The 24,437-nt window shown below is 42.5% G+C and overlaps 1 protein-coding gene across 2 annotated transcripts in view; it reads left to right on the plus strand.

Annotated features, from left to right (window-relative positions):
• The first annotated feature begins 546 nt into the window (after positions 1–546).
• B3GAT1 (beta-1,3-glucuronyltransferase 1) overlaps positions 547–24,437 on the plus strand; it is an 81,401-nt gene continuing 57,510 nt past the window's right edge. For both annotated transcript variants that reach the window (XM_042475011.1, XM_042475013.1), the window contains exon 1: positions 547–1,237. The gene's annotated coding sequence lies outside the window, so the exon portion shown is untranslated. The remainder of the gene's footprint in view (positions 1,238–24,437) is intronic.

Here is a 24,437-nt window from a genome sequence, read left to right on the forward strand (position 1 = left end):
GATAGGAGGAAAGTGGAGAATATTGTAAATGGGGAAGGGTGGGGTTTAGAGTGGGCCACGGTGGTCCCAGTTTGTGAGGTCTGGGGAAGGAGAAAAGATAAGGACTTGAAGGAGATATTGAGCAGGTCGTCAGTATCTCCCTTTGAAGGAGATGAGAACTCAGGCATGAGGAAGGGATGTATGGTGGCGTCTCATCTTTACAGGTAAAAAGGTGAGGGATTAGATATAGAGTCTCAGTCATTCAATGTTTCCGGTAAGTCAAGGCCAAACTCTTTCCAGAAGGAGCCGATGTGCTTGCTAGCCATCCGTTCTGCCAGCCACAGTGTGAACATTGTGATCAAATGAACATTGCCTGCTTCCGTCATCTTATTCACCCCTCCCCTGAAAGCACAGCAGTTTCCCCATTGTCCACCCCCAATTCCATTGGGTTACTTGCATCTTCACCATCGCCCATTGGGCTGAACAAACACCCCCCTTCCCCACCCTCCTGGGCTGCATGGAAGTCTATAGGAGATGCTATTCCAACTGGGCAGCAGGGAAGCCAATTCGCCCAGGGGGGGAGGTTGCAAAGGCTGGCTTGGCTTGGCTTCTCTTTCCTCTTGCATGGAGAATTGCCCCCCTGCTTGAGTGGAATAAATTGGTACAGGCCATTAGGAGCCACTGAGGTCCTTCTCTTTCTCTCGCTTTCTCTCTCTCAAAAGGGGTGGGGGGAAACAGTCAGTGTTTCTATAGACATAAACCCATCAGCCACAGATGTGAAGCCAGGCACTGCCTCTTTTCTCTTGCTCCCTCCCACTGCCCTTTCCCCCCTCTCCCATTTCTCCCTCTCCTTGCAAATCCCTATCTCTCTCCCCCCCTCTCTCTTTCTTTGACACTCTTCCATTCATTCTTCCGATCCTCCTTTATATGAAAAGCTGGCTCTTTTGCATAGAGACTGGGGGAAGCGGTGCACTTCCACACAAGCAGTGCAAGAGGAAGAAGAGAAGTGTTCTTCTACAATTATTATTATTATTGTTATTGTTATTGTTATTAAATCATTAGTATTGCTCAGAGGAAGAAGGGGAAGGATTCTTGGTGGGGATTTTTGCTTGGATTAAAAAAAAAAAGCCAAGGGAAGAGATTTGGAAGAACCGCATGCAGGGAGATGCTTTGAATTGTGCCTCTGTTTCCAAGGATTAAAGGATGAATAGGCACTGCTGCGATGGAGAAAGAATGCAATTCAAGCTACCAGAATAAGGTACCATTCTCTCTCCCTCTCTCTCCCCCCTTCTCTTTCTTTCTTCCTCTTGATTGCTTTTGCTGAGCTAGACAGAGTTCCTTTATGCTCAGGGAATATCAGTCTCTGGGGTTGGAATAGAGAAAGCAATAGACTTTTTTCTTAGGGATGTACAAGGTCTTTGCTTGCCTACATTTGGGGGACAGTGAAGATGGTTTCGTGGTGAAGGGATTGGTGTCAGAGTTGACTGGGGTACAGGAAAGTGCTTGGGCATCTGGTGTGGTAAAAGTGGCCAGTGTGCTGCTATTGTTTGGCTACAAACCTCTTCCTTGCTGATCCTCTGATGAAACTGGCATGCCTTTCCCACCCTCCCCTTTTCTAGCTCCCATTTGACAGGCAGGTTTTTCCTTGGATAGCCTGATCTCCCAAGGAACTGAGGTTTGCCTCTTTGTGATGAGCCTCTATATAGACACGCAGTGGACAAAGCACCGCAGCCCTCTGTGCCCACTCACCCCCTGCCGAACGCACACACATGTACACAGAACCATAAATATGAGTATGTGAAGCTTCATGGGATGCAAATAGAGAGTTGGCTGTCTCTTTCCCTCTGCTTCACCCTTCTCTGCAAAGAATACATGTTCCACCCTTTTTGCTCCATCCTGCAAACTTCTGGACAGACTTCAAGGGAAAGCTTGCCTCCTTTGGGCTAGAGGTGTGTGCATGGCACAGGGCAAGAGAGAAGGATGAAAGATTTGTGAGGTGGAGGGGGGCAGGTGTGGAAGCAAATGTACAACTCTCCCTGGACACAATGCCTCTTTTGTGTGCGGCCTCCTTTCGCGGTGTGGTTTCCTCAACTGGCATCCGTGTCTCTGAAAGAGGAGAAAGAGCCCTTTGAAAACTTCAAGAACAACAACAGCCGCCACAAAATGGGGAGCATGTAAAGCTGGACTAAATTTGGATGAAGCCCTAGCTTGTCCCCTGTCCCCCAAAGGTCTCTTAAGTCTGGCTGACTCTTCCAGTCTTCTCTGATGGTATAACTGTGTGACTAGCAGCATTGTTGCTGAGCATCTCAATGTTTTGGGTGGCTTCCAAGCCACTGGGTTGACTGAAGTTACACTATACTGTATGTAACTTCAGAAAGAAAGAAAGAAAGGCTAGATGGTCTGATCTATGGAGAAATCTTACCTTCTCACACCAGGAGAGTTCAGCAACCAAGGCCATGACCTTTGCCTCCTTGACCTCCATGCCACGTGGCATAAGGGCATTCTAGCCTGGTGAATGGTAGATATTTCATCTGAGACTCCTGCTTGCTTGGATTTGAGATTTCTTTGAACTTTCCAGTCAATTACAAACAATCAAAATAGGCAAACCAGCAGGAAAAGGGTGTCTTTTTCAGTTTGCATATCGATCTTAGGACAAAGGTGTGTGTGTCTGTATTTTGAATGTCTGGAGCAGATCAGAACATGCTATGCATCTGTACTTTCCTAAATTCAAATTGTTGGTTTGAAATTTGGGTTGCGTTAGAATTTGAGGAAGGGCCAAGGTTCATGGATAGAGTCTATGCTTGATGCTTTGTATGCAGAAGTCTCAGGTTCAGTCCTCCTTATCTGCAAGTTGAGCTGAGAAAGGCCTTTGGCTGAGACCCTAAAGAACCACTGCCAGTCAGTGTAGAGACCATACCAGTAGCAGCTGGTAGCTCCTAGGTCAACGGAGTGGTGAATTTGTCCATATTTTAATTCAAACTTTGAAAGAGTTATCTATACTGAAGGAAAAGATGCAGTATGACACCACTTTAAATCCTGTAGCTCCATCCTAAGGAGTCCTGGGATTTGTAATCTTACAAGGTCTTTAACATTCTCTGCCAAAGAGTGCTGGCACCTCTCAAAATGACAAATCCCAGGATTCTGTAGGATGGAGCCATGTTAGTTAAAGTGATGTCAAACTGCATTATTTCTACAGTGAAGATGCACCCTAAGTTTCGGAACCTATTTTGAAAACAGCATTCAGCACCTCAGACAGTTCCTTTAAAGGATCAAATCTCTGTGGTGGATTCACCACTCTATCACTGGATCCTCCTGAGCTAGATGGACCAATGGCCATGACTCGGTATATAAGGCTGCTTCCAGTCTTCCTTTCTATGACCCAAAGGACCACCAAGTGTAGAACCTCTTTAGCGATAATATTGGCTATATAGCCTCTTAAGGAAACAGTACAGCAAACATTGATCAGCGTTACAATAGCTTATTGAATTGACTTACATAGATATGGGATATTATGTAAGCTTTGGGGTATTGCAGAGTGGTTCACGGGGCACAAAATTAATTGCTTGCAGTCAAGGCAATGCAAAGAGTGGTTTCAGAGAAGATCAAATATTGCCTAGGCTAATATTTGCCCTGTATTGCTTGGGCATGCCAGCATGGCATAATAATTTGAGTGTTGGACTATGACTCTGGAGACCAGGGTTTGATTCCCAGATTGGTAATAAAATCCTTTGGGTGACCTTTAGCAAATCACATGCTCTCAGCCTCAGGAGAAGGCAATGGCAAACCTTCTCTGAACAACTCTTGCCAAGAAATCTAGCTTAGGTTCACCATAAGTTAGAAATGACTTGAAGGCACACAGCAACAATTGCTTGGGTCTAAGCTATTGACCTCTGCAGGCTTTCCTGGGCTTTGAGTTTTTTGAGGAAGGCCCTTTTTCAGGCTCCCCTTCTTCTGCATGTTTGGTGGAAACAAACATATGAGGGGGTCTCCTTGGTGGCTTCTCCCAAGCTTTGCAACTCCCTTCCTAGAGCAACTAGACTGGGTCCCTCCTTATTGTTCCTCCATTGGCAGGTGAAAATTTTTCATCATTATTATTTTTACTGGCTTTGGGAGCTGATGGTTCATAAAAAGGGGGCCTCTAATGGTCTTCTGGTTGTGTATGTGTGTGTGTGTGTCCCCTATTATTTTAATGTAAGTTTTAAAAGGTTCATAATTGTGTTGATAGTTTAATTATATTTTAAGAATAACATTTCATGTTTTTACCAATATGTATTATTAGCTGTATCTGTTTTAGTTTATGTAATCCCACTTAAATACTATTAATATCATCATCATCATCATCATCATCATCATCATCATCATCATCATCATCATCTTAATGGAATAAAGCCACTGGTTAGTTCCAATAGAGCAGAACCCATTGAATCAATTGTCCAATGCTGAGTCAATGCATCAGTAAATCTCACTGATTTTATAGTCTACTTTAGTTGGGATTAAAACTGGGAGTCCAGGAGAAATACATTACAGTCTTTAGACCCTTCCCCACTGCTATCACACAACCCCACACTTTACGATACATAGGAGTGTGGAAAGTTCAAACCTATCCCTTGCTCAATTTTTGTGTGTTTTCGAAAAGAGAAACTGTGTTTTGAAATGTCCATTCACCTTTTGCAAGTAGCCAAGCGTGTGTGTATTTTGCGCTTTGTGTCTACAATCCAGTTCGAAAGATCCTGGGAGAAGCACCTCCAGTATACCAACAGGTTGCAACTGGAGTAAAACAGACCACCAATGCTGTTATTCAGATTATTCTGACCAGGATTATTCATCTCTTCATTGGAGGGAAAAGAAGTTGAGCCTCTTTAGAAGAGAGAGGGAGAGGGAAGGAGGGATGAACAGGGTCTGTCTATGTGTGTGGATCCCATGCAGTAGTGAAGAAGAGCTTGGAGCTCACTTGCTCACTCACTGAGCCAAATTACAGCTCTCCCTAAAAATAGGAATCTATAGTGAAATGCTCTCCAGCCTTCCAGCATAACCCTGTGAGCTGGAGTCATGAGTAAGCCATCAGCAGTCCTAATGAGAGACAGTCTTCTGATCATTTAGAAATGGATGACAGCTGGAGTGAGGACATCGCCAGTAACAAAGACCCATGAGCTTCATGTATACTTTTAGCTGTTCACTTTTCTTTTGTGATGCTAGCTCCCAGTATCTTTCCTAGCTGAGCCATTTGGGAAATAACTAGGAAGCTCCATCCTACATTCCTCCGCAGCTTGTGTGTCAGAGTGCGTTGCTGAGCCAGTATGATCTTTTCCATTACTGGTAGAGTTTGCTATATAAGGCTCCAGTCAGTGTTGACTTTGGATGCATCTGCACTGTAGAAATAATGCAGCTTGACACCACTTTAAGCTCCATCCTATGGAATCCTGGCATTTGTGGTTTTACAAGGTCTTTAGTCTTCTCTGCCAAAGAGTGCAGGTGCTTCACCAAATGACAGATCCCAGGATTCTGTAGGATGGAGCTAAAGTACTTAACATGGTGTCAAACTGCATTATTTCTACAGAAGAAATGCACCCTATTGAGGCGGGAGCAAGCTTGTTTTCTGCCGCTCCAGAGATTAGTGCCTGGAACAATGGATGCAGGCTACAAGAAAAGAGATTCCACCTCAACATTAGGAGGAACTTCTTGGACGAAAGAGCTGTTCGACAGTGGAACACACTCCCACAGAGAGTAGTAGAGTCTTCCTCATTGAAGGTCTTTCAACAGAGGCTGGATGGCCATCTGTCAGGGATGCTTTGAGTGAGAGTTCCTGAATGGCAGAATGGGGTTGGACTGGATGGCTCTTGTGGTCTATTCCAACTCTATGATTCCATGATCCTATGATTCACCCTTAGCTTCCTGTAATGAATCTGTGGCCCTCCATACATTGTTGAACTTCCCATCTGACCAAGTCAGCTCAGTCCTTGAGGGGAAAGTAGTTCATCAGCATCTGAGAAGCCAAAGGTTCTCCACTCCACTGATAGAATAGAGATGGAAAGAGTATTCTCCGTTGTTCATTTCCTATTTGAATGTATCAAGAATTATGTCAACAAGAATAACAGACCTGTGAGATTTTTGCCTAGTTTTCTTCCACTATTCAAATGTTCTGAAATATTCTGGGGGACTTTTCTGCACCAAGAACCACATTTTTTTTTTTAATGCAGGAAATGTATTTTTTGCATGCGCACACTCAAACAACATGCATTTTTCAGTACAGAAAAAGCCTCCAGAATACAGTGCAAAAATATCTTTTTGAAAATCCTGCATTGGGAAGAAAACTATAGTAAGCATTCATCCTTGCATATGAATATGAAATAGTTATTTACATCCCAACTGTAGCATCCATGACTATATTCTGGCTTGGTTCTCGGTCTGGTTTTTTTCACGATCTACATCTCTTTGTGGTTTTTTTCAAGGGCACCCCATGTTATTGAAACATGAGCTCGATCCAATAGATTCTGTTCCTTACCTGTAGTAACTTTGAATTACAGAATGGTTTGCTGGGAGAGTGTATAAAAAGCAAGGGGTGGGAGAATTATTATTGTTGCTGTTGTTAACAAATGTCAAGTCAACTTTGACTTATGGCAACCTTATGAAAGAGAGGCCTCCATGAGTCCCAGGTATCAACAGCCCTGCTAGGATCTTGCAGACTCAGGGCAGTGCCTTCCTTGGTTGAGTCTATCCACCTGTAATGCAGTGTCCCTCTTTTCCTACTGCCTTCTGTCTTACCAAGCTATATCTTCCCATTATACGTCCAGAGTACAGCAATCTCAATTTAGTCATCTTGGCTTCTAAGGAGAGTTCAAACTTGATTTATTCTTGGACTTGTTTATCTGTCTTTTTGTGTCAGCTCACAGTATCCGCAGAACTGTGCTCTGGCCCCACATTGCAATTGATTCTCTTCTGACCACCTTTCTTTACTATCCAATTACTGTACAATTCAAATACAAACTGAGAAAAGCTGTTCATTGCCACCCAATTTTGTCTTAACTGGTGAAAGGTAGAGAGGCTTTGAGGGAAGAAAAGATTTTTAGACAGAAAGATAAATAGTCATGTTTAAGAAGGAAGCTTAGACACTGGTGCTTTCTCTCAGTGTTTTTGCCCAAACTAAAATTCAAAGGAGAACAGGGAGATCATGCTTGAGTAAGTCTCCAGACAACCAGGGTGCATCTTTCCACATTACTACATATATGCTCCAAAGGACCAGGTAAAAGTATTCTTATCACCAAAACAACACCCTATTTGTGGTCTTCATCCAAGTCTTCTTCATTAAACCCAGTCTATAAAGAAGTAACAATTATTCATTGGCTGATGGTCCAAGAGATAATTCTGGAAGAAAAAGCTAGCTTGCCACACTTTGACACTTGGCGCAACAAAAGGAGAAACAAAGCACCCGTTTTTCTAATATTTTTAAATCTATCTTTCTGTCTTTTAATGTTTTGATTGTTTTGATAACTGCCCAGAGGCAGGTATCGTGATTTATCTTATGAGAGAAATGGACTTTTTGAGAGACCCAGAAGGCTGGTAAGGGATGAATGGTGGCCTTGTAAGTCGGAAGCCGTTTACAAGACCTTGGTAAGAAGGTCTTATAATCAAGGTGGCTAACAAGCGGTTAAAAATATTGGATTTAATCTACCGTTTCAGAGCATGCAGGGAAGAAATAGTTATTTTATCTAGTGGGTGGTAATGACTGTGGTTCCATTCATGCGAAATGCAAGGGTATGATCTTGTATAAGTGGCTCATTCTACCTCCACAGGCTTGATCTATTGTTTCACTTTGCCTGCTCCTCTCTTTCTTTCTCCCATTCGCTCTCTCTCCGGCTCCTTCCTGGAAAGCTTTCCTGGGCCACGAAAGGTGTCCCTTGCCATCTTTCATAAGCTTCATTGATATGCACAGTGTTTCCTGAGCAATTATTAGTTATGACAGGTAACAGTAATATTCACCCAAAGCAGGCTGCAGTAGGTATAATGGTCATCTAAAATTCACCAGAATGAGAGTAATTGCATTATATGCCTATAGATCTGCCAGCTTTAATTCCAATATAATTCAATTATACTCAATCGCCTCATTCGGCTGCTTAATACAGACCAAACCAAAATCATACAAGGTGCAAACATTCAGCTTTTATATTTTAGGGTTGTTGGTTTTTTTCCTCATCCTAAAATCAGACAAAAGTCACATCTGCTCCAATGCTCTCTTTCCTGCAATGACTAACCTAACAAAACTGCTTCCATAAGCTCCTAGAGTGGTCTCCCTCAACATAATGCCGTATGAATGTGTTGGACAACAGTTGTTATACTCCTAGAGCCATTATACCTTACTGGGGATTATGGGAGTTGTGAGAACCACTGTAGTGTAGTGGTTTGACTGTTAGACTAGGAATCTGGGAGACCAGAGTTCAAATCCTCACTCCGCCATGAAAATCTTTGAGCAAGCCAGATTGTCTCAGCCCTCAAAGGAAGGCAATGACAAATCCGATCTGAAAACTCTGGGATCAGTTCACCCTAGGGTCATTATAAATCAGATATGACTTGAAGGCTCAAAACAACAACAATGGGAGTTGTAGAGTGCACTACACAAGATTGTCCTAGACGTATAATGGTACACATCATCCCCAAAGAGGTATAGCACAACCTCCCTGTGGTTGCACTTACCTGTATCCAAACAAATAGTCTCTCTAGACATTTGTAGAGCATGATGCAATGGTCAATTTTTGATGAACGTTGACCATAGAGTTGTGTTGTAGGACTCCCAGGTAACATCTGGAGATCCTCCAATGTGACTCTATGGTCAACGTCTGCCAGAAATTTAAAGTTCGCTATTATCTGTGAATTTCACTAACCTCAGTAAGTCTGGTAATTATCACCCATGGATACAGGATCATAGTATATTCTGAATTAGAATTAGAATTATTCTGCCTCTGTCCATGCAGTAGTGGCTGCTATTTTCCATCTCAGCAGGGCAGTCCGTCCGATTCCTATTTTACTCCGAACATTAAAGGAGCTATTGAGGGTGCTGAACCTAATTGTGGGAAAGGACTCATTAATTTAGATAATTCCTTTAAGTCTGAATGAAACCCAAGATTGGACTTACCACCTCATTGGCATGAAAGCCACCAACTACCACTGTGTACATGCACTAGAATCATTAAACGCTGTTGATGGTTCTGTCTTCCCTTAATTTATCCACCCCTTTTTAAAGCCATCTAAGCTTGCATCCATTGCTCCATCTTGGAGGGAAATTAATTCCCTTATTGCATACTCTGTTCAGCATTTCGTATATCAAATCAAAAGGGGACCTATTTTTGAAGGATTCCCTTCCAGCCTTCAGGAACTGACCTTTCAGTTTTAAAAGCACTTTAGGCACTTTCTCTCCTGTTCTCTTTCCTAGTGGACTGAAATGAAAAAGAGAAGGGTGAATGATCAGAGTTTTTGGAAGCCAAGTTCTTCCTGAGAACAAAGACCACGCTCCAGTAGCTTGTTCTCCTTCCTTCCTGCATGTGGTGATTTGTTGCTATTCCACATTGAGGATTGGAACAGCTTTGTTCCTGCCTGGAACTGAGTTTTAGGGAAATGAACCATAACCTGGCGTACCAGCAAAGAATGCTTTTAGCCAAAGAAGAGTGATGCATTCCAAATATTTAACAATCACACCCATGCTCTTGTGCTAATATGAAATTGGTTTTCTATTTGCTTCTTTGCCTTTTCTATACCTGCTGCCATACTGCAGAAATAAAGCAGCTTGACATCGCTTTCAGTGTCATGGCACAATACTATGGAATTCTGGGATTTACCGTTTGTTGTGGCACCAGAGCTCTCTGACTAAATACCTCACAAATCTCAGGATTCCATAGCATTGGGACATGGCAGTTAAAGCAGTGACAAGCTGCATTAACTCTGCAGTGCAGATGCAAACCTTCACCTGGTACATGACAGTCTTTTGCTGATTCTGAGCCAAACGTACATGGTCACATAGGTCAGAGCTCTGGTTGGACTGTATCACATCCAACTACAGGTGGAATAGCATGCTTGACTCTTCCCTCTCCATCCTCGCCCCACGTTTAAAGGCAACCCTGTCCTGAATTTTGGAAGCCACTAAGAGCTGGATAACCAAATAACTACCAATTGTATGACTTGGCTTTGAGAATCCAAAGACTTCCAGCTAATTCCTGCATATTAGCTTTCTTCCTAATATCTCCCATTAAATTTAAATAGCCTATCTAATAAAGGATCATTTCCTTCCTCTTCATCTTCTATTTTTGTAAGCAGTCCAGTTCTGTTTCCATTGTGCCAAACAATGCAGTGCACACACACAATTCTGGTTGCATTGGAAGCAAGCACACAAGCACACAAGTTTTGTTGCCAGCCAAACACATTCCCTTCTACCCTAATAACCAGTTTAATTTTACTTACATTGCTCAGAAAAAGAGGAAAAAATGAAGAAAAGTGACAAGCCAATAACTCCCAAACTATGCACCAAATCACATGTCAGATTTGTAGGCTCAGCCATTGACAAGAAGGAATTGGTTTCTAAAGGGTTTTTGCTTTCTCAACAACAAAAAAACACCTCGAAATATTTGTAGCCTAATGGAGGGGATTCTATATGAAGGTTGTAACAGATGTTTGTCAAAACCTGGCGGCTCTCCCAAAATTTTCCCAAGTGATGAATTCTGACAGTGCAATTTGCATGAGCTGTTGAAATTGGAAGATTGCATTCTGGAACAAAACTCTGGTGTGGGGCTCAAGGAGTTTGGGAGTCATCAAGAAAACGGACCCCAGACAAGGATCCCCAATCCAGCAGTGATTGAAACCAGAAGAACATATGTCCAACCCTTCCTTATCTTTGAAAGCCAGTTCCTGGGCTTCAAAGAACTTTTGTAGGAGTGATTCTGAAATCCATTTTGATACCCTAAAGGCACCAGATCATGTCTGATCTTGGAAGCTAAGCAGGTTCAGCTCTGCTTAGTAGCTGGATGGGAGATTGCCAATGAATGTCAGGTGCTGTAGGCTATTTTTCAGAGGACAGAATGGGCAAAACCACCTTTAAGCATTCCTTGCCTAAGAAAACACAATGAAATTCATGGGATCATCATTAGTAGAAAGGTGACTTGAATATATATATAGATATTCCCATCCATTAACCCATACACTGAAAATTAGCATGTAAGGAAGCAAGATGGTTTAGAAGTGGTAGTTTTGCATAGAGAAGGAGGTGGTGAAGTGTATAATCCTACCATCTATGCTTGGAGATGTTGCTGTCCAGTGCAAATGATCCCATATGTTTCTGCTGAATCACCCACCCACACTGCCATCTCCACTTCATTGATTTGTCCATAACTTTGTTCTGCCACCCGAAGCACGGCTTTGGCTACAAGCTGAGCACATGGTTAAGTCAATGTAGAAGTGTTTCGCCATGTGCTGGACTCTGCAGCAATACCCACCATGGAACTCAGGGTGCTTGCTCAGTGCACCATTTTGATGTGCCAGTTGGTCAGTGCTTAAGACTGAATTATACAGAGTGTATCTATGCAACACAATTAGAGCAGTTTGATGGCATTTTAACTGTGAAGGCTCCAACCTATGGAATCTGGGGATCTGTAGTTTGGTGAGACACTTAGTATCCTATGCCAAAGGGCTGTAGTTCTAATGTTCAAGGGCTTTCTAGCAGGGAATTCTAACTCCTTTGCCTAACTACAGATCCCAGGTTTTCATGGGATGGAGCCATGCCATTAAAAGCATTATCAAATGGATACAGCCAAAGATTGTGTTGGAACATAGGAAAACTTTTAAGGGTTCCATGTCAGCCATGGGCGCATATACTTCACACACTTAGGAGCTGGTTATGATTGATATGTTGGAGCCTTTGAGGCTAAATGATGCTGTATATCAGTTGCTGGATAGTAAAGTAGTGAAAAGAAGACCTTCAAATAGACCAGGGCTGGGGAACATGGGGCCTTCTAGATATTATTGGTCTCCAGCTCCCATCATCTCTGACCATTGGTTGTGCTGGTTGGAACTAAAAGAAGTTTGAGTCCAGCAAGATCTAAAAGGCTTCATCCTGGTACAAGAAGACCTGATATGACCACATGATCATATGTTCAGATGTGGTCTGCCAAGTAAGAGGATTGGAATTATTTCATGTCTCTGACCGCAGGGCAACCCTAGACTAGAGACTCTTGTAAGAATTGAGGAATATCATCCCAACCCATCTTGCCCAGTTCTGAAGGGATCCGTAAGATGAGCTCCCTTCATCTTGCAAACATGAGAAAGGCAAGACCTTATGTCACATCAGATTATCTGACCTAGTATTGTCTATCTTGATTTTCAGAGGTTCTGCTGGAACAGAAGTCCTTGATATCTTGCTACTTGAGCTTTAAAACTGGAGTAGATATGGACTGAACCTGGAAACCTGCAAAGCATGTCATCTGCATGTACTCTTCAAATGACCTTTAGATTTCAAATACACGTGCATATAAGCTCCCCCTAAAAAAAAAAAAACATACATTTGATTCATGCATGCCTCCAGGGTTCAGAAAAAGCTCCTTTTTTCCTTTTTTTAGTATGGTTTCTAGTATTAGAGAAGTAAACTGGGGGATTTGAAGACTGGTAAACCAAAGGGAATTTCCAAGCTCTGACCACTGGACTTTCCAAATCCCTTTTGTTCCCAGGTTTAGTTCCTGCTCTGAGTTCAAATCCTAATATCTTTGTTTTTACTTCAAGGGAATAGTTAGCCTATATTGGGCAAGCCCTCAAAGGGTGCTTTTTTTTGGTCGTTCTGGAAATGTCTTCCTTGTATCCTCACAGTACGTTAGCTCTATAGGCAGCTATTTCCAGAAGCCATTAATAAAAGTGTCTTATGAGCAGCAAGATTAATTTAATAATTCATTTAGTATGTCTGTGGAAGAGTTAGCAATTCTGACAGGCTGTCGTTCGCAGGCTTGGCCCATAACCTCCCTGAGTTAAGAGTCTCCCTTTCCCTCCTTCATTAGGTAAAAGGGCTGGATTTTAGTCGACATGTCTGCCTGCAGTTGTCCACTCAATGATCCATGAATGTACACAGGAAAACATAAGAACTGGGCTTGTAATTGCATGCATGGTAATGATGCATGTTGTATACCTATACACTGACAAGCATTTTAATTTAGGGCCTGTTTACACTATTGGTGGATTCATGCCAGTGAGGATTTTTCTGGAGCATAAAAGATATTGCTTCAGGTATGGAGTCACAGGTTTGCAGGACACCTCCAGCCTAGCGCCCAATAGGGGGAAAAATCTCCCTACACAAGAATGCCAGCACATCAAGGAACGCAGTATGCAGCCCAGTTTTCTTCTTCACACTTTAGTTTTCTGTGTGCAGGGAAGGTTATTATTATTACTTATGTGATGGAGCATTAAAACAGGATCTTGAGGTAGTACAGTAAATTTTAAGCTTTCCCACACAGTTATGCATGTTTGCCTAAACTGGCCTTCAATTGTGTGTGTGTGTGTGTGTGTGTGTGTGTGTGCTCTACAATATGGAGAGGGAAGGGCATGGTTTTAGGAAATGTAACTTTTTGGTCTAGAACTCCCAACATCCTCCAGCCTTCATGGGATTCTGAGAGTTGTAGTCCAAAAACCTTAAGCGCGTTCCCCAAACTCTGGCGCTTTGAGGCCGGAGCAATTCCAAAATGCTTTATGGACCGGGGATGGATATTTAGCACATCAGAGCCCTTCTTCTGGTGCGGTTCAGAGACGTACGTTCCATGACTTGAGATTGTGGCCAAGGCATTAACATTTCATTTCTAATGATGTCGGGTTGGAGGTTTTGCTTCTCTTTCTTTTTCCCCCCTGCAGCCAAGCTTTGTGTGAAGCAGAATCTGGGCGTCAAGAGTGGACTGTAATGGAATGGTCATCATAAATGTTTAATAGGTCCAGCCTCTGGAAAGTCTTAAAATGGAACTCACTGCTTCAGATTTTTAATTGGGAAGCTTTCTCTGTTATAGGCCAGGCATCTTATTCAGATAAGTGTGCACATATCTTCCAATGTTTCAGATGAAACCCAGGACATGTGTGGCCAAATAACATCAGTGTGTGATCAAACTGGCAAAAGCAATGAATGATGAAGAACAGATAAGCTTGGAGAAGCTGTAGCAATTTGTGTTGGCCTTAGCTTCCCAAAAAAGAGTAAGATCCTACCCTTTCATACCCCTCCCACATTTAATGGACTGCAAACTACTTTTGCGCTTTGAACTCAGTTTGCAGCAATTGACATAAGCTGAGGACAAAGCGGGGAAATGGGAGGAGAAGGAAAAACCTAGGACATTTTAAGAGCAGCAGTAAATGTGGGGCTATAGAACATTAATCGAGATTGTTCCTGCCAAACTGTCACAGTCAGAGCGTATGGTTGAAGAAACAAGAGTTCTCCATTTCTGTCCTCAAACCTCATCCTGTTTTCTCTTCAGAGCCTGGTGATGCCATTCATTCAATTCAGAGCTTGAAAAGGTTATCCTTTTTTTGGTGTAGTAAGTTGTCAAGACTTTGATCCAGGGGAAAGCTGGGGGAAAGGTTGCATTTTTATACTACAGGAATCCCCCAGGCTGACTGGCAGATTTCTGGTAGTACAGGAAATGACTTTTCCCAATCTTTGTTCAGTTGTAACATTCAAGTTAACCATCCTATGTGTTCTCTGAGATATGAGACGTTTTCTGGCCACAAAGCTGTGGGAGCTTGTAGGTGAAAAAGTAGCTTTTTTCCCCTTGCTCTGTTTATATAACAACAGCCAACCCAGCAACCATATAGGCTGTCTGGGGTATGAAAACTGCAAAAAAGAGTCTAAATGTGGGCATCTTTCTCCTCACACATCTAAATAGCAAGCAGGGCCATAGCTGAATGGCACAGGTTTGCCCACTCTCTTCAGCTAAAGCATCCAAAGCCTAGAAAGTGGACAAAATGAGTGTCTTACACAATTATAGCGCTATGATTCCACTTTAAGTGCCACAGTCACATCCTATGGAGTCCTGGGGTTTATAGTTTGGTGAAGCACAAAACTCTCTAGCAGAGAATTCCTAAATGTTCCTCCGATATTTTACACCAAATAGGATTGCCTTCCTTCTGGCCTGTAGAAGGTTGTGTTACAATAAACTTGCAAGCCTTTAAGGCCTTTATCATAGCCAGGGAGAGGTTGAGAGCAGAAGCTTCTCAGTTGTGTCAGTGTGATTGCAGGGGAAGGCATCTATGCGTATGTGCTTCCTTGAGCGCTGCTGGGCATAGCTCAGGTCTCCTGTCTGCTTTTGTTCCAAGAGACTAGAGGACATAAGATGTAGAGCAAGATCTGCTGAGCAAACAATCAGGGGAACACCATCACGGCGAAACATTCTCTGGACTCTTGCTGAAGAAATGCAAGTGACAGCAGCTCAGGGCCTGAGTTACTTTGCCCAGAACTGAGGCTATAAAGCTCAGGTGCACTTTGGCTAAAATCTTGGATTGCTATGTCCCTTTCTCTCCCCCCCCCCCCCCCCCCCCCCCCGCTTTTCTCTAACAAATCCCAAAGCAGAATTTCAGCCCATGCAAGAGCTGATAAGTTATGGAAACGACAGGTGACCTCCTCCACCCCCTTGGAAGCAAGGCTAAAAATATATGAGATGACTCAACTCGCGTTAGGGCAGAAGGATCTGGCAGTGTGGAGGGGATGTTACAGTGGCCCTGGGAATATTTTTCCAGAGAGTGGCCTTGCTTGATAGCAAGTGACCTTGGCAGAGGCAGGGTGATGTGGATAGTCTCTCTTGGCTTACACAAAATATGCCAAGGGGAACGACCCACCATCTTAAAACGGAAGCAATGCAGCGACAAAGAAGCATGCCAAGTACAATATGGGGAATGGCAGGCTGCAAATCCAATATTTGTTCATTATTATTTTTTATGATTATTTGTGAGATCCTTACCCAATTGAGGGAATATTTTACATGTGTCTCTTTGCTCATCCTGGCATTTAGAGCTCAGAATTTTCCAGAACTTGGGGAAATGACTTTGGGGGACTTTTCCCCATTTTGGCTGGGATAGTCTCAGAGTTGGCATGAATAGCCTGGTCACAAATTCTGGACTATTATATTTTATTTTGTGTGGTATACAAATAAGGGGGAAAGCAAACTGACATGACTGGTCTGCTTGCTGATGCCTTAATGGCCCTTAACTTGTCCGGAGAGCTTTCAGATTATTGGTATTCCTAAAGCAATTTTGCAGGGTGTTGTTGGTTGTTGTGCTGTGTGCCTTGTCTGGCACATTTTGCACAGAACCAAGGTATTACAGCCTTTAAATGGTTTTAAATAATATAATATATAGAAAGCAAGTGACCCACAGTAGTGGTGGTGGGCAAGTCAGGCAGCTCAGAGAAATGTCCATGCAGACAGCCACAATGGCATAAGAATGGAGAGCTGGATAATGGGTGCAAGTTCAGGCAGCTACAGGACCAAAATACTCCAGACTTAGACTATCCTAGCCAGTGCAGAGAAGGTCTTAGCATTGATTAAATCTTCTCTGACACTTAATGCAAGTTGCATATATTCATATTCTGTGTTCTTGTCATCTGCAGAGGTTCTGATATCACATTAAGAAGCAAAGTTGTCACTTAGTTTTGACGTGTCTGATTTAATTATCAAATTAGGATAATTCATCAAATTAGCATGGGGTGGTCTTGGCATCTTCTGTCCATGACAGGTCTCTAACTGGGCATAGCTCTGTTTTAGAAGTGAGGTTAAGCATAGCCTACAAGGTTAAACACAGAGAGGCTTGTTTTCTATGCCATGTGTTTAGCAGGACAAGATCAGACCTTTGGTCAACCAGTAATATTTTTAACTATCAGAATTTCAGTGTCTCCTCAATAAACACCATTAGATCAAATGCTAGGTCTGTCTACAAATGATATCAAATTATCTTTATAGGTGGAATTTAATACTGAAGGGATTTGTGGGATGTTTGTTTGTTTGTTTGTTTGTTTGTTTGTTTTAGAAAAAGACCTGAATTCCAACATATGTAGAGGTCTCTCTTCCTGAAATACTTGTGAAATGCATTTTTATTTTTTTAAAATCATTACACAAAATCCTAGTTCTCTTAAGATATCAAAGTTGAATTATATTCCTTTTCTTTACACTGCAATGGATGCATTTTAATTTAATTTTATTTAATTTTAATCCTATTTTTCTCCCAGTGTGGATGTATGAGCCAATTTTCCCCTTCCAAAACCCACTGCAAGCTGCACCACCTCCTGAAAGCAAAACTGTGTCCAATGAGTATTTGGCATTTGGAAGTGCAGAGAGTCTCTAAGAGACCACAAGGGCTATCCAGTCCAACCTTCTTGCCAGAGGTTAGTTTGCAAACTTTTCAGGAGTGAGTGTGCTTGATGCATTTGCCTCTCCCTTGTTGCGACCAGTGGCTAATACAGGTTTTCTGTGTTTCAAAGCCTGAGCACAAGAGAACTCCCAGTATTACTAGGAAGGCAAGAATTAGTCTGTGCCAGTTCTGCTTAGTGCTGCCAGGTTTTCAAAACAGCAATAAGGCATGGCTACGATTGCAGATCTGCTGAGTGGACAATTAGGACGTAGCTATTAAGAAGTTTGTTCTCTATCTAAAAACCAAACGAAAATAATGGTTTCAGTTAACCTTGTCATGTTTTTCTCTGTAAAATTAACACAGGGTGCGATTCTATATTCTGGTCTATGTTGCATAACTCTATGCCTACTTAGCTACATAGCAGAGGAGCTACGGAACAGTCCTAGTGAATTGTGAAGATGCATATCAGGGCACTGGCAAGAGTCTCCTCATGCCCATGGGGCACTATCAGTGGACATTGGCATACCCTAGATGGTGTCCCAAAGCACATCCAGAGTGCACAACAGCACACAACGAACAATGGCCACTTTACTGGCTCCTGTATGTAGGAACGTCAGAGCAATCCCTTGATGAACACAGATATTATGAAACTGTTAGATTCTTTTTCCTGCAGATTTAAGTCCAGTTACATAGATCTAAGTCCCATACTGAATTCCAGATATATTGTCTGCATTAATAAATTACACAATGTTGCCATTTCTGTCTTTATGAAGGGGCCACACCTTCAAAGAGAGACATGTTTAGCATCTTGTACAGTCTGTATAAAAGGAAACACTTTCCAGCCTCAGATAGGGGACATCTCTTGTAATAAGGGATACCCTCCAGGATTTGAACCCTGCTCTCCAGAGTCATAGTCCACTGCTCAGACCACTATACCATGATGGGTTTAGACTTATGCATTAGTATACACCTAACTAAGTATTATCTTCTGACCTGAACCCCTACCCACCCAAGTGTGACAAAAAATACCATTCAACTGTGCTGTAGTCATTCACCAAATGGACACATTTTCCCCCATGCAGCTGATGCCTAGTAAAGTAGGTTGCAGAGGAGGAGTTATGATCATGGCAATAGTTTCAAAATCATGGTTAAGTACCAGTCATGAATATCAAACCATTACCTACATTTACTCATTTGCAACTGTTCCATAGTCTGGATTCCATGGGATAAAATCATTGCAATCAAAGCATAACATTATAACTGTGCAGTGCAAAAGTGTCCTTGATCCACGGATTAAGTTCTGAAGTGTGAATTAGATCTATTCATTTCAAACTACTAAAGATTTTAAAAAAACAAACCATCCCTTGAAAACAGTAGGTTTCTACTTCCCTCACAGTGCCTTGATCCTGTTTTGTTAATGGTTCTCCCATGGACAGGCGTCAGTTTCTGCATGCCTTGAGATTGTGCATGACTCCCCTTCATCCTCCTCCACAATATATGATAATATGAGGAGCTGTGGCCAAAAAAAAGACCTAGCACAGGAAAGATACAAGAGTTTGTGGGGCATGTGAGGAAGCTGACAATGCATGCCACCATGGCTGTTATTCAGGCACATTAACCAGATGATCAGAGAAAGGTTTGCAGGGCTTATTAATTCTCATCTCTCACAATAACGCAGCAGTAAAACCCACCAACAAGAGCAGAAACTAAGCAGGGGGAAATGCTCTCAATTGACCAAGGAGGGGAAAAATGTGTCAGGATTTATCGACCTCAAAGAAGAAAAGGTAGAATAGTTTTGAAGGAGCTGGCCCATGTGCTGAACCATAGTGGGCTCAAGACCTTAGACAGCTCTGCTTAAAATCAAGATGCTCAACTTCATCCTATCAATTTTTCAGCTCCTTTAAAATTCAATTTGCTGGATCTATCACAAAAAGAGGTTCATATTTGACAGTAAAAGATCTGCCAGAAAAAAACAGAGCAGAGAGGGGCCCATCCTAGCCTCCTGAGAGTGGAAACTGCATTGCATCTTCACACCAGGTACTGCACAATAGGTTCCTTCTCTAAACCACTGCTTCACAGCAATGCAAAAGGCAAGAAGCCCTTTTGAAGCATGGGAAAGGGAGGGAGATTGACAGCTGAACCAGTATTTCATTTACTGCTGTGTGCATCTGTCATAAACATGAAGAAGCTGAGACTGCATCACAGTAGCTGGAAAACCTATCATGACATCACTACACTATAAATTTTTATTGGCCTTCACCCTTCAATGGAAGAATGGATCTGAATCAGGACTGAAAGAGATTTGAGGCAGGCATGCACATATTCTTTCAGTGCATCTGGTGTTGCTTCCTGCCATTGAACTGCATTCTATGCGCTCTGCCTAAAGGAGCCCTGGTGGCGCAGTGGTTAAATGCCTGTACTGCAGTCATTCACTCGAAACCACAAGGTTGCGAGTTCAAGACCAGCAAAAGGGCCCAAGTTCGACTCAGGCTTGCATCCTTCCAAGGTCGCTAAAATGAGTACCCAGATTGTTGGGGGCAAATTAGCTTACTTGCTAATTAGCTTACTGGCTGTTCACCGCTATGATCTTTGGAATAGCGGTACTATATAAATAAAACAAATTATTAATTATTATTATTAAAGTCCCAGTTCAGAGGGTATCTTACTTCCCTTCCTAAGTTCTATTGCCCAAGCTGATTTGGGCATTCTGGGAGTTGTAGTCCCCAAAAAGTAACTATCCCAAGTTTTGTTTCAAGCCACCTGCATTACTGACATTGATGTCACTTCCATTGGAGATGCTGGATGTGTTCATCTTAGTTCCATACTGGGTTGAGAAAAAAATACTGTCATGTTCTTGGAAAAACTGCTACTAGATTCCACAAAGAATGTCTTGGGGAAATGTAGTGCAGATGGGCACATTATGAATGTCACAGGACACCTGAAAACATCAGAACAGTGCATTTGCAAAATGTTTGATATTTTGGGAGTGCTCAGATTGTGGGCTAACAAGCCTGTCCCTTCTTTCCTGTGCATCCCTGTTTTCACCTTGTAGCCAAAAACCCCTATAAATATGTTAATGCTTAACAGAGTATACTGATATGTCCCTACCACCAGGCAGATGGGTTTTGGAGTCTCTTGCCATTGCCATCCTCTGAGGCTAAAAGAGTGTGACTTTCTTAAGGTCACTCAGTAGGTTTACATGGCCAAGCCGGGATTCGAATCCTAGTCTCCAGAGTCATAGTTCAATGTTCAAATCAGTACACCATGCTAGTTCTCTGTGCAACATTAAATAGCTCCTATAAAAACTTCAACCAAACATAAAGGAATGGTTATTGAAATTATACAACTACAGTATATGAAAATAGATAAATTGATGTATATGTTAAAAGGTAAATGATGGGAGAATGTTAAACTAGAATGGAATCCATTGATAAGCTCCACTGACACAGAGGGGGGTGGACTAGGGCTGCATCTGCACTGCAGAAATAATGCAGTTTGATGCCACTATAACTGCTATGGCTCAATGTTATAGAATTCTGGGATTTGTAGTTTTGCAATATATTTAGCCTTCTCTGCCAGAGAGCCCTGGTGCCCCACCAAACTACAAATCCCATAATTGGCAGTAAAAGTGGTGTCGAAGTGGATTATTTCTGCAGTGCAGGTGCAGCCTAGATGAGCTTTGGAATAATTTTCAACTCTATCATTCTGTGGTTCTATGATTCTGAAATGGAAGCTATAAGCCAGTAGAAGAATACAGTAGAAGGGTCTTTGGCAATAGTGCAGAACAAAAATCTTTGGGCTGTAACCTTGGGAAGACCCGGTGTTTAAGAAAAGCTAGATCTTAGACTGCAATGCACAGAATTTCCCAGCTAACACAGCCAAGAATTTCACAGCCAACCAATAGCCATGCTGGCTGGGAGATTATAGAAGTTGCGGTCCAAAAGAAGTAATCTTTCCAAATGTTGGGGAAGATATTGCCAGCCAGGTAGACAGTCCAGTGCTTAATACGTAGATCAATTGCCTTACTACTTCTGATGTACACACATTCATTAGTGCAAACTCTCTGGTTTCTCACCTAAGTCAGGGCTGGTGTATTTTTTGCACTTCTCTTTCTTGCCCTGCCGCTCCCTCATCCTCTCTGATGCTGTGCGTTGACAGCCTCGGAGCCCTAGGTGGTCGTGGATTTGTTACAACATCCAAAAGCCTTCAGCCCGACTTCCCCCACCAATTTATCTTTTAATAATGCTGCCAAATTTATTTTTCATCTCAGCTTCACCCGGCGCTTTCAGCTCACATGCCGACCATCAGTCCCCTTCTTGTCTCTCCCAGCTCACTTGCACAACGGCTCTCTAATGGGAAGAGACACTGTCTGCTGCAGTTAATAACTTATGGTACAGGCTGAATCATCCCTTTTCCCATGGAGGTTCACAAAATATTCGGCAAGGCAGGCTTCAGAAATAAAAGAAAGAACCCCTCCATCACACACAAACACACACAATAACCTCACCGTTCCCAGTGGGGGACTTATTTTTGCTCCCTTCCAGATCCTTCAGATGTGCCCCTTAAATCAACACTGCTCCGCTGTCTTCAAGATTTTGCTTTATGAGAAAGGTGAGAACACCTTCCAGATTCAAAGCTTGGGGAAAATTATTTTGGACTACAACTCTTAGAAAACATAGCCACCGGGGGATTCTGAGAGTTGTTGCTCAAAGAGGTCATTTTCTTCCTCTTTGACAATTTTAGCTCAAACTCTTATCAACTGTGCACACTATTCATATTGTTTCTTTGCCAGAGTCCAACACAAAGCGTACTGTATATACTTATGTATAAGTCTAGAAATGTTAGTCAAAAAATTGACCCAAAAAACCTGAGTTATCCACAAGTCAGTATAACTAATGTACTTTATGTCTGATCAAAAAAAGAGCCATCCCCTTCTCTGAGTAGAATGGCAAAAGGCAAGAGTTTAGTCCATCCTGGGTGCACCTACAAGAAGCACTGATCTCCCTCTGCTTTTCCCACCACTTCTTACCTTTTTGAATGTTTGGGTGGGAAAATGGTGGCCATGGCAGCTCTTTGGCACTTCCCCTCGAAAGGAGCAGTGGGAGGAACTAAACTCTGAAGTATCTGAATAAGACATTTGTGTATAGCTTTTCTGGGTTAAAATCAGGCAAAGTTGTCACATTAAATCACTGCTAACACAGTCACCATTTGCTTTGCTTTGCTTTGCTTTGCCTTTTCATCCTTTTTGTCATGGGTGCATTTTCTTAGCCCTATCTGTGTCTGGTTGTCTCCACTACACTTCTCACAGCCACCATTTACTATAGATCCCTCTTCATCCATCCAGTCTTTAGGGTAAGCACAAACAATTATGTCTGCTGGCATTTTGTACATTCTTTGGCATCATTTTCTTTTGCTTTATCCTTTGTTACATGCCCATACGTTTTACCCTCAACTTATCTACGGGTCATATCAAAATCTATTATTTTGGCCCCAAAAACTTATACATGAGGTTGACATATAGTCAAATACATATAGTAGTTTTGCAATCAGCTGCAGCACACTTTGAGTGTGACTTAGAAGTAGGTGGACCACTCAGGATGGTTACAGTTCTGGTCTACACACTTCCAGTACCACTGTCTCTACCTCTGCCTAGTCTGCATAGTCAATGGTCATGATGGCATGGAGACTCTGGGAGTTGTGCAAAGAAAAATGCAACCTTTCCATATTTGGAGCAGTTAATGGTTAAATAGGTCAGAGGCAGAAGACATGATTATGAATGATTGCTGAAGGCAAACAGTGAATTAGGCAAAGATAAGCAAAGGGCTAGAGGCAGAAGATGAGATCATGAATAAGTTGGGAATCAGACACCCGTCAAGACAAGGAGAGAGAATCTGCTCTGATAGCTGGTGCCAAGGAATTGGCTCAGCTAGAAAAGTGTTACAAGGCCCTAATATGTCTCCATTGCTTGTGAAATCAACCAGTCATCTTCAGAGTCAGCTGACATTTAGTACAGTGGCACTCACCTTAAAAAAGCAACTGTGACCTACATAACTGCATTTATCTGGCTAGACGGGGGACCATAGTATGATACTGATGGTTGATGTTATGTTCTTCCAAATCATTTCTGACCTATGGCGGCCCTAAGGTGGCTCTATCATAGGGTTTTCCTGGCAAGTTTCTTCAGAGAGGGGTTTCCATTGCTATCCTCTGAGGCTGAGAGAGGGTGATGTGCCCAAAATCATGCGACCCCCAATTCATGGTGCCTGTTGGTGCTTTATAGCCTAACCTGGGGTCTTCACATTACTAAGTTATAGCACATTTTAATTGTCATGATTTCATGTCGCGGCAAGGAGACGCAGAGACAGGAATGGGGGTGCAAAAGCTTCCCTCAAGCTTGCCTTCCTGCCAGGTTTCTGGCTGGGCCTTTTATTGTCATTTTGCTTACATTAGTCCGTTGTTTGCCTTACAATCATTTGCTAGGTTACGTGCCCTTTTTAGCAGTGGAAGCAGGATGTGAAGACCGGCTAAGTCAGCATGGACTTATCTATCTGATTATGGATAAAGCATTGTCATCTCAAGTGAGGGTCGAAGTCCTATGGTTTGCCAGTAGAACTGCCACATTTCAATCTTGATGAGCATTGCTATCCTGAGAGAGGGTCGCGACCCCACGGTTTTGCCCATGGGGTTGCCACATCTTCATACTATGAAATCCTGGGATCTGCAGATTAGGGAGCTCCAGTCCCTCAGCAAACTACAAACCCCAGGATTCCACAGGATGCTGCCATGGCAATGAAAGCGGAATCACAGAGCTCTAATTGTTGCAAAGGGTCCCTGAACTGCTGATATAAAGCCTAGTGGCGATAAGCAGGGTTGGGTTATCAATAATTCAGCCTCCAGCCTACTCTTTAGATCGGGGCGAAGTGCTAAAAAGGGAAAAGAAATGTAGCTAGCTTCCTTTTCTTCTCCAGTCACATCCTAAATCTCCTGCTGTTTCTGTTTTCATTTAAAAAATCCCTGTTGAGTAATTAAGTTAGAAAAAATGGATGGAATTCGGCTGCTGCTCTCACTGAAGCTGAAGATTCACCCAAGTTCACACAAGAAGATGTTTGTGTCCCTATTGA

Source organism: Sceloporus undulatus, chromosome 6 (assembly GCF_019175285.1).
Source record: "Sceloporus undulatus isolate JIND9_A2432 ecotype Alabama chromosome 6, SceUnd_v1.1, whole genome shotgun sequence".
Taxonomy (NCBI): Eukaryota; Metazoa; Chordata; class Lepidosauria; order Squamata; family Phrynosomatidae; genus Sceloporus; species Sceloporus undulatus.